This window comes from Elephas maximus, chromosome 3 (assembly GCF_024166365.1).
Source record: "Elephas maximus indicus isolate mEleMax1 chromosome 3, mEleMax1 primary haplotype, whole genome shotgun sequence".
Classification (NCBI taxonomy): domain Eukaryota; kingdom Metazoa; phylum Chordata; class Mammalia; order Proboscidea; family Elephantidae; genus Elephas; species Elephas maximus.
In genome coordinates, this window is record NC_064821.1 from 10,692,875 (window position 1) to 10,707,056 (window position 14,182).

General features: G+C 40.7%; 1 protein-coding gene across 1 annotated transcript in view; it reads right to left on the minus strand.

The window, feature by feature from the left end:
- LOC126072011 (adhesion G protein-coupled receptor E4-like) overlaps positions 1-14,182 on the minus strand; it is a 102,162-nt gene that overhangs the window by 49,148 nt on the left and 38,832 nt on the right. The window lies entirely within an intron of this gene.

The following is a 14,182-nucleotide window of genomic DNA, read 5'->3' on the forward strand; positions in this document are numbered from 1 at the left end:
ACAACGTGTGTCGTATCTAGTGCTGCCAAACAGCAATACCACAAGCACTTGGCTTTAACAAACAAAAACTTATTCTCTCATAGCCTTGGAGGTTAGAAGTACGAATTCAGGGCACCAGCTCCAAGGCAAGGCTTTCTCTCTCTGTTGGGTCTTGGGGAAGGTCTTTGTCAATCTTACCCTGGGTCTAGGGATTACTCAGCACAGGGACCGAAGGTCCAAAGGATAAACTCTTCTTTCTTGGTGGTATGAGGTCCCTCTCTCTCTGCTAGCTTCTCTTTCCTTTTATTTCTTAAGATAAAAGGTGACACAGGCCATACCACAGGGAAACTTCCAGTATATTGGATCAAGGCTGTGACCTGAGTAAGGGTGTTGCATCCTACCCTAATCCTTTTTCAACATAACCTAATCTTGCCTCATTAACCACAGGCAGATATTGGGACTTACAACACATAGGAAAATCACATCAGATCATAAAATAAAGGACAATCACACAATATGAAATATGGGCATCATATTTTGGGGGGACACAATTCAATCCATGACAACATGCTTTCAAAAAATAGGGTGGAGTGATTTGGGAGTAACTAGCAGAGGACCAATCCTCTTCAAGTTGTCTTTCCCAGTATAGTAAACTATATAATTGTCTGATTCAAAATGGCCAATACCAGTCCATTTCAGCTCACTAATGCCTAGGATATCAATGTCTATGGCATGTTCCATTTCACTTTTGATGATTTTCAATTTTCCTAGATTCATATTTCATACAACTTGAAGAGGAATGGTGTTGCTTTCATCATCAAAAAGAACACTTCAAGATCTATCCTGAAGCACAACGCTGTCAGTGATAGGATAATATCTATATGCCTACAAGGAAGACTAGTGAATACGACTATTATTCAGATTTCTGCACCAACCACTAAGGCCAAAGATGAAGAAATAGAAGATTTTTATCAGGTGCTGCAGTCTGAAATTGATCGAACATGCAAGCAGGATGCATTGCTAATTACTGGTTATTGGAATGGGAAAGTTGGAAACCAAGAAGGATTCGTAGGTGGAAAATATGGCCTTGATGATAGAAACAATGGTGGAGATCAAATGATAGAATTTTGCAAGACTAAGACTTCTTCATTGCAGATACCTTCTTTCACCAACGTAAATGGCAACTATACACATGGACCTCACCAGACGGAACACACAGGAATCAAACTGCCTACATCTGGGAAATAGACAATGGAAAAGCTCGATGTCATCAGTCAGAACAGGGCCAGAGGCTGACTGTGGAAGAGACCATCAATTACTCATATGCAAGTTCAAGCTGAAACTGAAGAAAATCAGAGCAAGTCCACGACAGCCAAAATATGACAATGAGTATAAAAAAAAAAAAACCCACCTGAATTTAGAAACCATCTCAAATATAGATTTGATGCATTGAACACTAGTGACCAAAGACCAGATGAGTTGTGGAATGATATCCAGGATGTCTTACATGAAGAAAACGAGACGTCATTGAAAAAACAGGAAAGAAAAAAAGACCAAGATGGATATCAGAGGAGACTCTGAAACTTGCTCACGAATGTTGAGCAGCCAAAGCAAAAGGAAAAAATGATGAAGTAAAAGAAGTGAACAGAAGATTTCAAAGGGTGGCTTGAAACAAAGTGAAGTGTTGTAATGACATGTGCAAAGAGGTGTAGATAGAGAACCAAAAGGGAATAACGTGCTCGGCGTTTCTCCAGCTGAAAGAACTGAGGAAAAATTCACGCCTTCGGTTGCAATAGTGAAGGATTCTATAGGGAAAATATTAAACGACTCAGGAAGCATCAAAAGAAGATGGTAGGAATACACAGAGTCATTATACCAAAAAGAATTAGTCGATGTTCAACCATTTCAAGAGGTGGCATATGATCGGGAACCATTGGTACTGAAGGAAGAAGCCCAAGCTGCACTGAAGACACTGGCAAAAAACAAGGCTCCAGAAATTGACAGAATATCAATTCAGATGTTTCAACAAACAAATGCAGCGCTGGAGGTGCTCACTAGTCTATGCCAAGAAATTTAGACAACAGTTTGCTGGTCAACTGACTGGAAGAGATCCTTTTTTATGCCTATTCCCAAGAAAGGTGATCCAACTGAATGGGAAAATTACAGAACAATATCATTAATATCACATGCAAGCAAAATTTTGCTGAAGATCATTCAAAAGCGGCTACAGCAGTGTATCGACAGGGAACTGCCAGAAATCCAGGCTAGTTTCAGAAGAAGACTTGGAACCAGGGATATCATTGCTGATGTCAGATAGATCCTGGCTGAAAGCAGGAAATACCAGAAGGATGTTCACCTGTGTTTCATTGACTATGCAAAGACATTCAACTGTGTGGCTCATAACAAATTATGGATAAGACTGAGAACAATAGGAATTCCAGAACACTTAATTGTGCTCTTGAGGAACCTTTACATAGATCAAGAGGTAGCTGTTCAGACAGAACAAGGGGATACTAATTGGTTTAAAGTCAGGAAAGCTGTGCATCAAGATTGCATCCTTTCACCATACCTATTTAATCTGTATGCTGAGCCAATAATCCAAGAAGATGGACTATATGAAGAAGAATGAGACATCAGGATTGGAGGAAGACTCATTAACAATCTGCAATATGAAGATGACACAACCTTGCTTACTGAAAGTGAAGAGGATTTGAAGCACTTGCTAATGAAGATCAGAGACCACAGACTTCAGTATGGATTGCACCTCAACATAAAGAAAAGGACAAGAATCCTCCCTCACAACTGGACCAAAGCAACATCACAATAAATGGAGAAAAGATTGAAGTTGTCAAGGAATTCATTTTACTTGGATCTACAATCAACAGCCATGGTAGCAGCAGTCAAGAAATTAAACGATGCATTGCACTGGGTAAATCTGCTGCAAAGGATCTCTTTAAGTGTTGAAAAGCAGAGATGTCACCTTCAAGACTAAGGTGTGCCTGACCCAAGCCATGGTATTTGCAATCACATCATGTACATATGAAAGCTGGACAATGAATAAGGAAGACCAAAGAAGAACTGACGCCTTTGAATTGTGGGGCTGGCAAAGAATACTGAATGTACCATGGACTGCCAAAAGAACACACAAATCTGTCTTGGAGGAAGTGCAACCAGAATGCTCCTTAGAAGCAAGGACGGTGAGACTGCATCTTTCATACTTTGGACATGTTGTCAGGAGGCATCAGTCTGTGGACAAGGACATTATGCTTGGCAAATTACAGGGTCAGCGGAAAAGAGGAAAACCCTCAACTAGGTGGATTGACACAGTGGCTGCAACAACAACTCTATGGTGCCTAACAGCAACAACAGCAGAGGACACCAACACATGAGGGGTTCAGGGAAGCCTTCTCTAGTAATGGGTGTTAACTGAGATAGTAATATAGAAGCAATACTAATGCCTACAGTTGTCTACACATCAGAGCATATAAATTACCTCCATATGCACTGCCTTATTTACGCGAACCCAGAGGGTTCTAGAACATATTTGTGTTACATAATGGAGAATATTTATTGAGCCCTCCTTGGTGCCTAGCACTGCGCTAAGCATTTTAGCTGTATCCGTAATCATCGAAAGAGTCCTGCTGATAACCGAAAAGTCAGCAGGTGATTTCAACCCACCTGCGGCTCCACAGGGGATAAGACTTGGTGTTACACTCCTATAAAGACTGATGTTGTTGTTGTTATGTGCCATCCTGTAGGTTCTGACTCATAGCGACCCTATGCACAACAGAACGAAACACTGCCCGGTCTTGCACCATCCGCACAGTCATTGCTATGCTTGGGCTTATAGTTTCAGGTACTGTGTCAATTCATCTTTTTGATGGTCCAAGCTGCACTGAAGACATTGGTGAAAAAGAAGCCTCCAGGAATTGACAGAATGCTAATTGCGATGTTTCAACAAAGAGATGCATTGCTGGAAGTGCTTACTAGTCTATGCCAAAAAATTTGGAAGACCGCTACCTGGCCAGCCAACTGGAAGAGATCCATATTTGTGCCTATTCCAAAGACAGGTGATCCAAAAGAATTTGGAAATAATCAAACAATACCATTAATATTTCACAGAAATAAAATTTTGCTGAAGATCATTCAAAAGGGATTGCAGTAGTACATCTACAGAGAAGTGCCACAAATTCAAGCTGGATTCAGAAGAGGATGTGCAATGAGGGCTATCATTGCTGAACTCAAAGGATCTTGGCTGAAACCAGAGAACACCAGAAAGATATTTACCTGTGTTTTATTCACTGTGCAAAGGCATTTGACTATGTGGATCATAACAAATTGTGGATAACATTTTGAAGAATGGGCATTCCAGAACACTTAGTTGTGCTCCTGAGGAACCTGTATACAGATCAGGAGATACTCGTTCGAACAGAATCAAGGGGATACTGTATGGTTTAAAGTCAGGAAAGGTGTGGGTCAGGGTTGTATCTTTCACCGTACATATTTAATCTGCATGCTGAGCGACAATCCCAGAAGCTGGACTATATAACCTGGCATCAGGATTGGTAGAAGCCTCACTAACAACCTGTGATATGCAGATGACACAACCTTGCTTCCTGAAATAGAAGAAGACTTGAAGCACTTAGTGATGAAGATCAAAGACTCACAACTGGACCAATAAGCAACATCATGGTAAATGGAGAAAAGACTGAATTTGTTAAGGATTTCATTTTACTTGGATCCTCAATCAAGCCATGAAAGCAGCAGTCAAGATATCAAAAGGCATATTGTATGGGGTACATCTCCTGCAAAAGACCTGTTTAAAGTGTGGAAAAGCAACGATGGGACTTTGAGGACTAAGGTGCACCTGACCCAAGCCATGATATTTTCAATCCCATCATATGCACGTGAAAGCTGGACAATGAGGAAGACCAAAGAAAAATTGATGCCTTTGAATTGTGGTGTTGTGAAGAATATTGAATAAACCCTGGACTGCCAGAAGATCGAACAAATATGTCTTGGAAGAAGTACAGCCAGAGTGCTCCTTGGAAGTGAGGATTTCGTCTCACACATTTTGGATATATTATCAGGGACCAGTCCCTGGAGAAGGACATCACGCTTGGTAGGGGGTCAACAAAATGATGAACACCCTCAAAGAGATGGATCGACACAACGGCTGCAACAATGGGCTCAAGCACAGCAACAATTGTGAGGATGGCGCAGGACCAGGCAGTGTTTTGTTCTACCGTACAGAGGGTCGCTGTGAGTCAGAGCCTACTCGATGGCACCTAAGAACAACAATAACAAGGTTTTAATCCTAGAAATCCCTCTTCTCTTCATTTCAAAATGAAACAATAGCAATATGTGATCACCGAAGATACTGATGTACTTTGTGGAATGCCTAGTGTATAATAAATGCTGAAGATATTTTGAACCGGTTTCTTCTGAAAATGTTACTCTAAATTCCTGAATTCTGTTTATCATCGAGAAATTCAGGTCCCGGAATTATCTGGATCTCCTCTTCTTCCTCCTTTTTGTGTAACCTTTAGGAAGTACACAATTACAAACTGATGTTCTGGCTTCTACGCAAGACACGTCAGCAAAGGCTCATCCTAAAATGGATTTCTAATTGGAATAACAACAGCTAATTTGTTCACCTGCCCACTGGGCATCAGGAACTTTCCTCAGCAAGTTATTGTGATGGTTCTCTGAGATTCTATGATGCTATTCGTTTTACGGATGTGAAAGGCAGGTTCAGGGAGGTTGGATGACTTGCTCAGGCATCTCTCTCAGCAGCTTGGGTTCTTAACCACCTCACTCTGCTCCGCACACATGCCAGGACCTGGGAAAACCAGGAACTCAGAGGGAACCTGGGAGCACACCCCTCCACCTAGGGATGAATATGCCCTGTTTCGCTGGGAGGGAACTCACGTTTCTCTGCACTTTCAGGAGAAGCTGAGTTTAGTAAACCCGGACCCTCTGCCTGGTCGTCTGGTATTTTGACCATTTTATCACCCTGTTTTCTGGAGGCAATTTGGCTGAAAGCACCGACATAAGCATGGAACGGAAGTTCTCTTAAGAGTTCTTAGGGTTTATTCTCGATGGAATTGAGTGAAAATATTTCAACATGATAACCACATCGTTGTTTCTATAAAAAACGGGCCAAGATTTTAAAGGTCAAAAGTATCACCTTCCATACTTTTACTTTTCCATTGTCAGCAAGTGAATGGATTTCTAGTAGTGAGACCTAGTGAACACACAGCTCTAAATCAAGTATGTGGACCAGGTTTCTTAGACACGCACTGTGTTTTTAATTCACAGAATATTATTGCTTAGATTAATTCACATTTCTTAATTTGAATTCAGATTTCCCCCTTTTTTTTTCTTTAAAAAGCAAAATGAGGCTTCCTTTCAGAGTTGAAAACATTACATTGACTCTAGTGACTACTGGAAGAGACTTATTTAAATTAAGAGTGGAGAACTCGGTAGAATATCGCTTATTTTATCCTTTACAAAAAAATACATACACATATATGTATATATATATATATATATTTTTTTTTTTTCTGTCAGAACTTATGAGTCAGAATCGATCAACGGGAATGAGTTTGGTTTTTGCTTTATTTTTACTTAGTCAACTTCTGTCTGTTTTCTTCTCAAACTTGTTATCTGTTGATTTACCATATGCATGTGAATCAAGGACTGGTTATAACATAATAAAATAGTTGTGCTTTAAAGAACTCAAAACCTACCAAGGTACTGAAACAGAACCAATGAAAATAGATCATAACACTGAGGGGAAAAAGAAAAGAAAAGAAGAGAAAAGAAAATTGGAATGAGCCAACCTTAGCGTTAGAAGCTCTGGCACAACGACAACTGAGCTTATAAGAATTTGGGAGACTTTATGACCATCTTCTTTTTCCATATTTGTCAGCTGAAATAAAAATTCTGTTTGCTGTTGCACTAAGAGCAATTTCCTAGAGAAAACAAGTCCTCAACCTAAATAGAAATCACATTTGGAATTTTTACATTATCTTTTCATTTTGCACAACTCAGAATAACTCACATGGAGCAAATGTCCCACCTGAACGGCACTCTCTCTGCTTATCTCTGAATCACAGAGAGACTGAATCACTGTTAACTCATAACAGTACTGGTCACCTCTTGCATGGAAAAAAGAAGACAAAAGAGTGACACTTATATGTGCCTGACCCAATGGCTCGATTTAATTAGACTATGATGTAGACATTCTGAGTTATACAATATTTTCCATAATAATTATATGCTATGGAGACACCAGAAGTGCAGTGGTTAAAGCACTTGGCTGCTAACCAGAAGTTCAGCAGTTCGAACCCACCAGTTGATCCGTGGGAGACAGATGTGACAGTCTGCTTCCGTAAAGATTTACAGCCTTGGAAACCTTACAGGGCAGTTCTACCCTGTCTTATAGGGTCACTATCAGTTGGAATTGACTGGATGGCAATGGTTTTTTTTTTTTTTTTTTTTGTGGAGACATCTATTAAAAGCCTAATGTGATCATTTAAGTGCAAAATCCCTGACAGAACACTACTGTATTTTCCAAATTAAATTAACATTACAGGCTTCTAATGGATGCTATGATGAGGCATGGATGTAATCAGCAGCGTTTGCCAAAATAAAACCTGTCACTGTGAAATACTCATTAAGTTCAATTTCCATCAGTCCATATTATGTGTTTTCTGAGCCTTATGATTTCAGTGAGAGGCTAAAAGCTAAGTGAGAAACTGGAAATCCCTGGACAAAGCTCCTTCTTACGTGCCATACAAAAATGCGTGGTCATTAGGTGTCTTTTATATCTCATAATCGCCAAACAACTGGCTTCTCTTTTGTCTTTTATGCTCAGAGGCACTCCATTAGAAGGTTGCCTTATGCTCCCTAGGATGAAAAACCAAAGGTCTACACTAATTTAAATGCATAATCTTCATGAGGCAACTCCAAGGACATGTGCACCATTAGAAGAATCCCATGGTCAGTGGGGGCAAAATGGGGAAAATCAGAGGGTCAGGGAGTCACTGGAGATGCTGAGACAGAAAAGGGACACACAGAAGCCTGCACAGCACAGGAGGTAAATAGTCACAGGCCAAGGCACAGTAGTGCTGGGAAATTCAGCTGAGAAGCTTACTGATAATTTTGCCATTGGCTTCCAGGGAGGCTGGCAGCAATATGGTTTGTCATGTAGTGTTCCTTCTAGGTAGCTCACAATGCTCCATGTCTATTATTCACAATCTCTCTTAGTTACTCTTAGGTTGACATGGGCACTTCCATAACATATGTAGATTCTGTGGTTGGGTTCTGGAAGAATTTTCTGATCTCCATGGAGGAATGCTTGTGTATCACAGGGTAAGCAGAGCTCAGTCCTCTTTTTGAATTCATCCTTACTCTCACCTTCTCACCACTCTCTTTGGTTCTTCTGTTGGGTCTGTTGTACAGACTCTGAGCATTGTCAGCACTCTAGTTCCAGCTTCGCTTTTGAATAGAGTTCTATGTATGGGACCAAATGCAGGAGATGACCATCATTCCCATTTCTCAGACCATTTTATTTTCAAACCTTTGTTTCTCAAAGCCACTAGGATTTCAGGTTAACAAAAGTGGCAAATAATTGTAATATCATCACAAGACATTTATATATTAAAATTTTCCAAAAAAAAAAAAAAAACCAAGGCGAAGGAGGAAAGGAGGAGAAAGAGGAGAAGGGGAAAAGAACACAGAGAAGGAGAAGAGAGAGGAAAAGAAGGAGGAGGAAGAGAGGACTAAGCAACAGCAGGGAAATGATCATGGTTAAGGGTAGTTGATCCCTGAGTATAGAGTCCATATTTATGTGTTAATGAAGTTGACGAAAACCCTAGATCAGGGACCTTCTTGCAAGAAAAGCAGATTTGATATAGCAAGATAACCAAACTTCTCATAAAGAGTTAATTCCAGGTATTTTCTACGCCAGATAGAAAGGTAATATACAGTCACAAATTTATGGAGATAATTATACTAAACGTAATAAAGACTTTTGAAATTATGGAAGTAATTAAAAGAGCTGCCTCTTTACTGCTCTGACAGGGATCACAATAGAGGGTCCCAGACAGAGCTGGAGAAAAATGTAGAGCAAAATTTTAACTCACAGAAAAAGAGCAGACGTACTAGCCTGACAGACATTGGAGAAACCCAGAGAGTATGGTCCCTGGATGTCCTTTTAGCTCAGTAATGAAGTCACCCCTAAGGTTCATGCTTCACCTAAAGATTAGACAGGCCCATAAAACAAAACAAGACTAAAGGGGCACACTGGCCCAGGGGCAAGGACTAGAAGGCAGGAGGGGACAGGAAAGCTGGCAATAGGTAACCCAAGGTCGAGAACAGGAGAGTGTTGACATGTTGTGGTGTTGTTAATCAATGTCATAAAACAATATATATGGAACAGGCAGAGGCGGAACCAAGATGGCGGAATAGACAGACACTTCCGGTGAGCCCTCTTTACAACAAAGACCTGGAAAAAAAAGCGAAATGAGTATATTTGTGACAAGTTGGGAGCCCTGAGCTTCAAAGGCAAGCTCAGAAAACGAACTGAGGGGCAGGGGGAGGAAGAGACCGTTCAAAAGCAGAGAGGAGTTACTGGACCTGAATAGCAGGGAGCCCTCAGGCAGCATTCCCAGAGCGGTGGTGGCGGCGGGCTGGTACTAGCAATCAGCCACAGTTTCCTCAGGGAGAAGCAGGCAGCCACACAGCCCCCTCACACCTCCAGAACCTGAGGGGAATGGTGCTCTCAGCAAAAGCTAAGTATTTGCATATATTTTAACACGCCTCCCCCCACCCGCAAACCGGCTTCAAAGGCTGAATTCCCTGGGCCTGATATAGGCACTGTTCAGCACCTAGAGCCATCCTCCCAGCCTTGGGGAAGGAAAATTTTGCATTTGGAGGAAAAGATAAATTGCTAGATGCACTAATGGGGGGAGCTCAGGACAGAAGTAGCTCCTGTCCAGGCATAAATTGTCCGTGGACTTTGAGCACCTTTCTCTTCTGTATGCATCTGTGTGGGCCTATTTCGGGAGAATAGGCCTTTGTTGGCATCTCTAACCATTTCAGCTATGCGGTGGAAAGGTGGCTGTTTGATGTTTGACATTGCTTTGCCTATTAAACAAGGTCCTCAGCTACCCACATCAGGGACCTAAGGACTGGTAGCTCCACTCAGGTCACCCAACCACCCGCAACAAGGGTCCAAAGATAAGTGGTACCTCCCAGTCCTTACAACCAAAAACTTTGGGTGCCCATGGTCTGTCTGCAGAACCTACCCACCTGCACGTTCTAGGGAACAGGGACGCACCTTCCTCAGAGTCACTCGGGGGTCAGTTCTCAACCCCCTGCCTTGTTCAGAACGTGACCCCCTGCTGCAATCAGATACTGGTATATACGTCAATCACCCCTGCCCCTCAAAGACCGTAGGACAGAGCCTGTACCATATACTTGATGATCAGCTACCTGGAAACCTGAGCTGAATTCATACAAGAAAATTGAATGGATTCCTAGACTGATATACCTGATAACAGCTCTAGCCAGCTGGGGACAGGACATCAGCACTCCAAAGGCAAAAATAATCAAGCTAGCTCACTCAAGGAGCCCATACGGGTATGCCAAATCAAAACAAAGCAAGTACCTATGACACAGTAAGCAAGCATAAACTAATACAAGAACTTATTGATGGCTCAGAGACAACAGTCAATATCAAGTCACATAACGAAACAGACCATGATCACCTCAAAAGGCTCTCAAAACAAAGAATCCACGGATCTTCTAGATGAAAGTGCATTCTTGGAATTACCAGATGCAGAATACAAAAGTTTAATATACAGAACCCTTCAAGACATCAGGAAGGAAATGAGGCAATATGCAGAACAAGCCAAGGAACACACAGAGAAAGCAATTGAAGAAATTAGAAAGATTATTCAGGAACATAATGGAAAGTTTATTAAGCTGGAAAAATCCATAGACAGGCAGCAATCAGAAATTCAGAAGATTAACAATAAAATTACAGAAGTAGACAACTCAATAGAAAGTCAGAGAAGCAGAATCGAGCAAGTAGGAGCTAGAATTTCTGAACTCAAAGATAAATCACTTGGTACTAATATATTTGAAGAAAAATCAGATAAAAGAATTAAAAAAACGAAGAAACCTTAAGAATCATGTAGGACTCTATCAAGAGAAATAACCTATGAGTGATTGGAATACCAGAACAGGGAGGGATAACAGAAAATACAGAGAGAATTGTTGAATATTTGTTGGCAGAAAACTTCCCTGATATTGTGAAAGATGAGAAGATATCTATCCAAGGTGCTCATCGAACTCCACATAAGGTAGACGTTAAAAGAAAGTCACCAAGACATATTATAATCAAACTTGCCAAAACCAAAGATAAAGAGAGAAGTATAAGAGCAGCGAGGGATAAACGAAAAGTCACCTACAAAGGAGAGCCAATAAGAATAAGCTCAGACTTCTCGGCAGAAACCATGCAGGCAAGAAGGCAATGGGATGACATATTTAAAAAATTGAAGGAAAAAAATTGCCTGCCAAGAATCATATATCCAGCAAAACTGTCCCTTAAATATGAAGGTGAAATTAAGACATTTTCAGATAAACACAAGTTGAGGGAATTCGTAAAAACCAAACCAAAACTACAAGAAATACTAAAGGGATTTCTTTGGTTAGAAAATCAATAGTATCAGGTATTGGCCCAAGACTAGAACACTGGGCAGAGCAACCAGAAGTCAACCCAGACAGGGAAATCCAAAAAAAAAAGCAAGATTATAAAAAAAAAAAGCTCAAAACAGGGTAACAGCGATGTTATATAAAAGAAGACAAGATTAGAATAACAAAGAGGACTGAGAAATGTAATCATATACCTTCCATATGGAGAGGAAGATACAAAGAAATAAAAGTTAGGTTTAAATTTAGAAAAATAGGGGTAAATAATAAGGCAACCACAAAGGAGACCAACTATCCTACTCATCAAAATAAAATACAAGGGAAAAATACAGACTCAGCAGAAACAAAATCAACAACAACAAATATGAGGAAAGGACAATATATAAAGATAATCTACTCAGCACATAAAATTAAGTGGAAAACAGAAACTGTCAACAACACACAAAAAAGACATCAAAATGATAGCACTAAATTCATACCTATACATAATTACCCTGAATGTAAATGGACTAAATGCACGACTAAAGACACAGAGAGTGGCAGAATGGATTAAAAAACAAGATCCATTTATATGCTGCCTACAAGAGACACACTTTAGACTTAGAGACACAAACAAACTAAAACTCAAAGGATGGAAAAAAATATATCAAGCAAACATCAAAAAACAGCAGGAGTGGCAATATTAATTTCTGACAAAATAGAATTTCAAGTTAAATCCATCAGAAAGGATAAGGAAGGACACTATATAATGATTAAAAGGACAATACACCAAGAAGATATAACCATATTAAATATTTATGCACCCAGTGACAGGGCTGCAAGATACATAAAACAAACTCTAACAGCATTGAAAAGTGAGATAGACAGCTCCACGATTAGAGTAGGAGACTTCAACACACCACTTTCAGTGAAGGACAGGACATCCAGAAAGAAGCTCAATAAAGACACAGAAGATCTAAATGCCACAATCAACCAACTTGACCTGATAGACATATACAGAACACTCCACCCAACAGCAACCAACTATACTTTCTTTTCTAGTGCACATGGAACATTCTCTAGAATAGAACACATATTAGATCATAAAGCAAGCCTTAGCAGAATCCAAAACATTGAAATAGTACAAAGCATCTCCTCTGACCATAAGGCCATGATAGTGGAAATCAATAACAAGAAAAGTAGGGAAAAGATATCAAACACTTGGAAACTGAACAATACCCTGCTCATAAAAGACTGGATTATAGAAGACATTAAAGATGGAATAAAGAAATTCATAGAATCCAATGAGAATGAAAACACTTCCTATCAGAACCTTTAGGACACAGCAAAAGCGGTGCTCAGAGGCCAATTTATATCAATAAATGCACACATCCAAAAAGAAAGGGCCAAAATCAAAGAATTATCCCTACAACTTGAACAAATAGAAAGAGAGCAACAAAAGAAACCCACAGGCACCAGAGGAAAAAAAATAATAAAAATTAGAGCTGAACTAAACGAAATACAAAACAGAAAAACAATTGAAAGAATTGACAAGACCGAAAGCTGTTTTTTTTTTTTTTTTTTAAAAATCAACAAAATTGATAAACAACTGGCCAAACTGACAAAGGAAAAACAGGAGAGGAAGCAAATAACCTGAATAAGAAATGAGATGGGCGATATTACAACAGACTCAACTGAAATTAAAAGAATCATATCAGATTACCATGAAAAACTATACTCAAACGAATTTGAAAACCTAGAAGAAATGGATGAATTCCTAGAAACACACTACCTACCTAAACTAACACAAACAGAGGTAGAACAACTAAATAGACTGATAACAAAAGAAGAGGTTGAAAAGGTAATAAAAAACTCCCAACAAAAAAAAATCCCTGGGGGCAGTGGCTCCTTTTCGCCCGTGCTGCGAAGACGCTGAAACAGCCCAGTGTTCCAGCCCATCTGAATTCGTTTTGAATCTCAGTTTTGCCCTTCCACGTATTTGATATCCCTGCCAGCTTTGGGTCATCATCAGACGTGGCGGAGCCAAGATGGCGGACTAGGCAGACGCTACCTCGGATCCCTCTTACAACAAAGACACGGAAAAACAAGTGAATCGATCACATACATAACAATCTACGAACCCTGAACAACAAACACAGATTTAGAGACAGAGAACGAACTAATACGGGGAAGCAGCGATTGTTTCCAGAGCCTGGAGCCAGCATACCAGTCAGGTACGGCACAAGCACAGAGAGCTGCTCCACCCCCCTGAACTAACCCCGGGAGGGGGACCAGCCGGTTCCGCGGGCGGCGTGGGATGCAGCCGGTAGGAGAAGTCCCCGGGAGGCAGTGACTGGTCTTGGAGCAGAAAGAGCAGAGTCTGAGCCGGGGAACCGTCCCGCAGGGATTTGTACTGGACGCAGGTACGGCATAAACACGGAGAGTTGCTCCACCCCCCTGAACTAACCCCGGGAAGGGGACCAGCAGGGTCGCGTGGGCG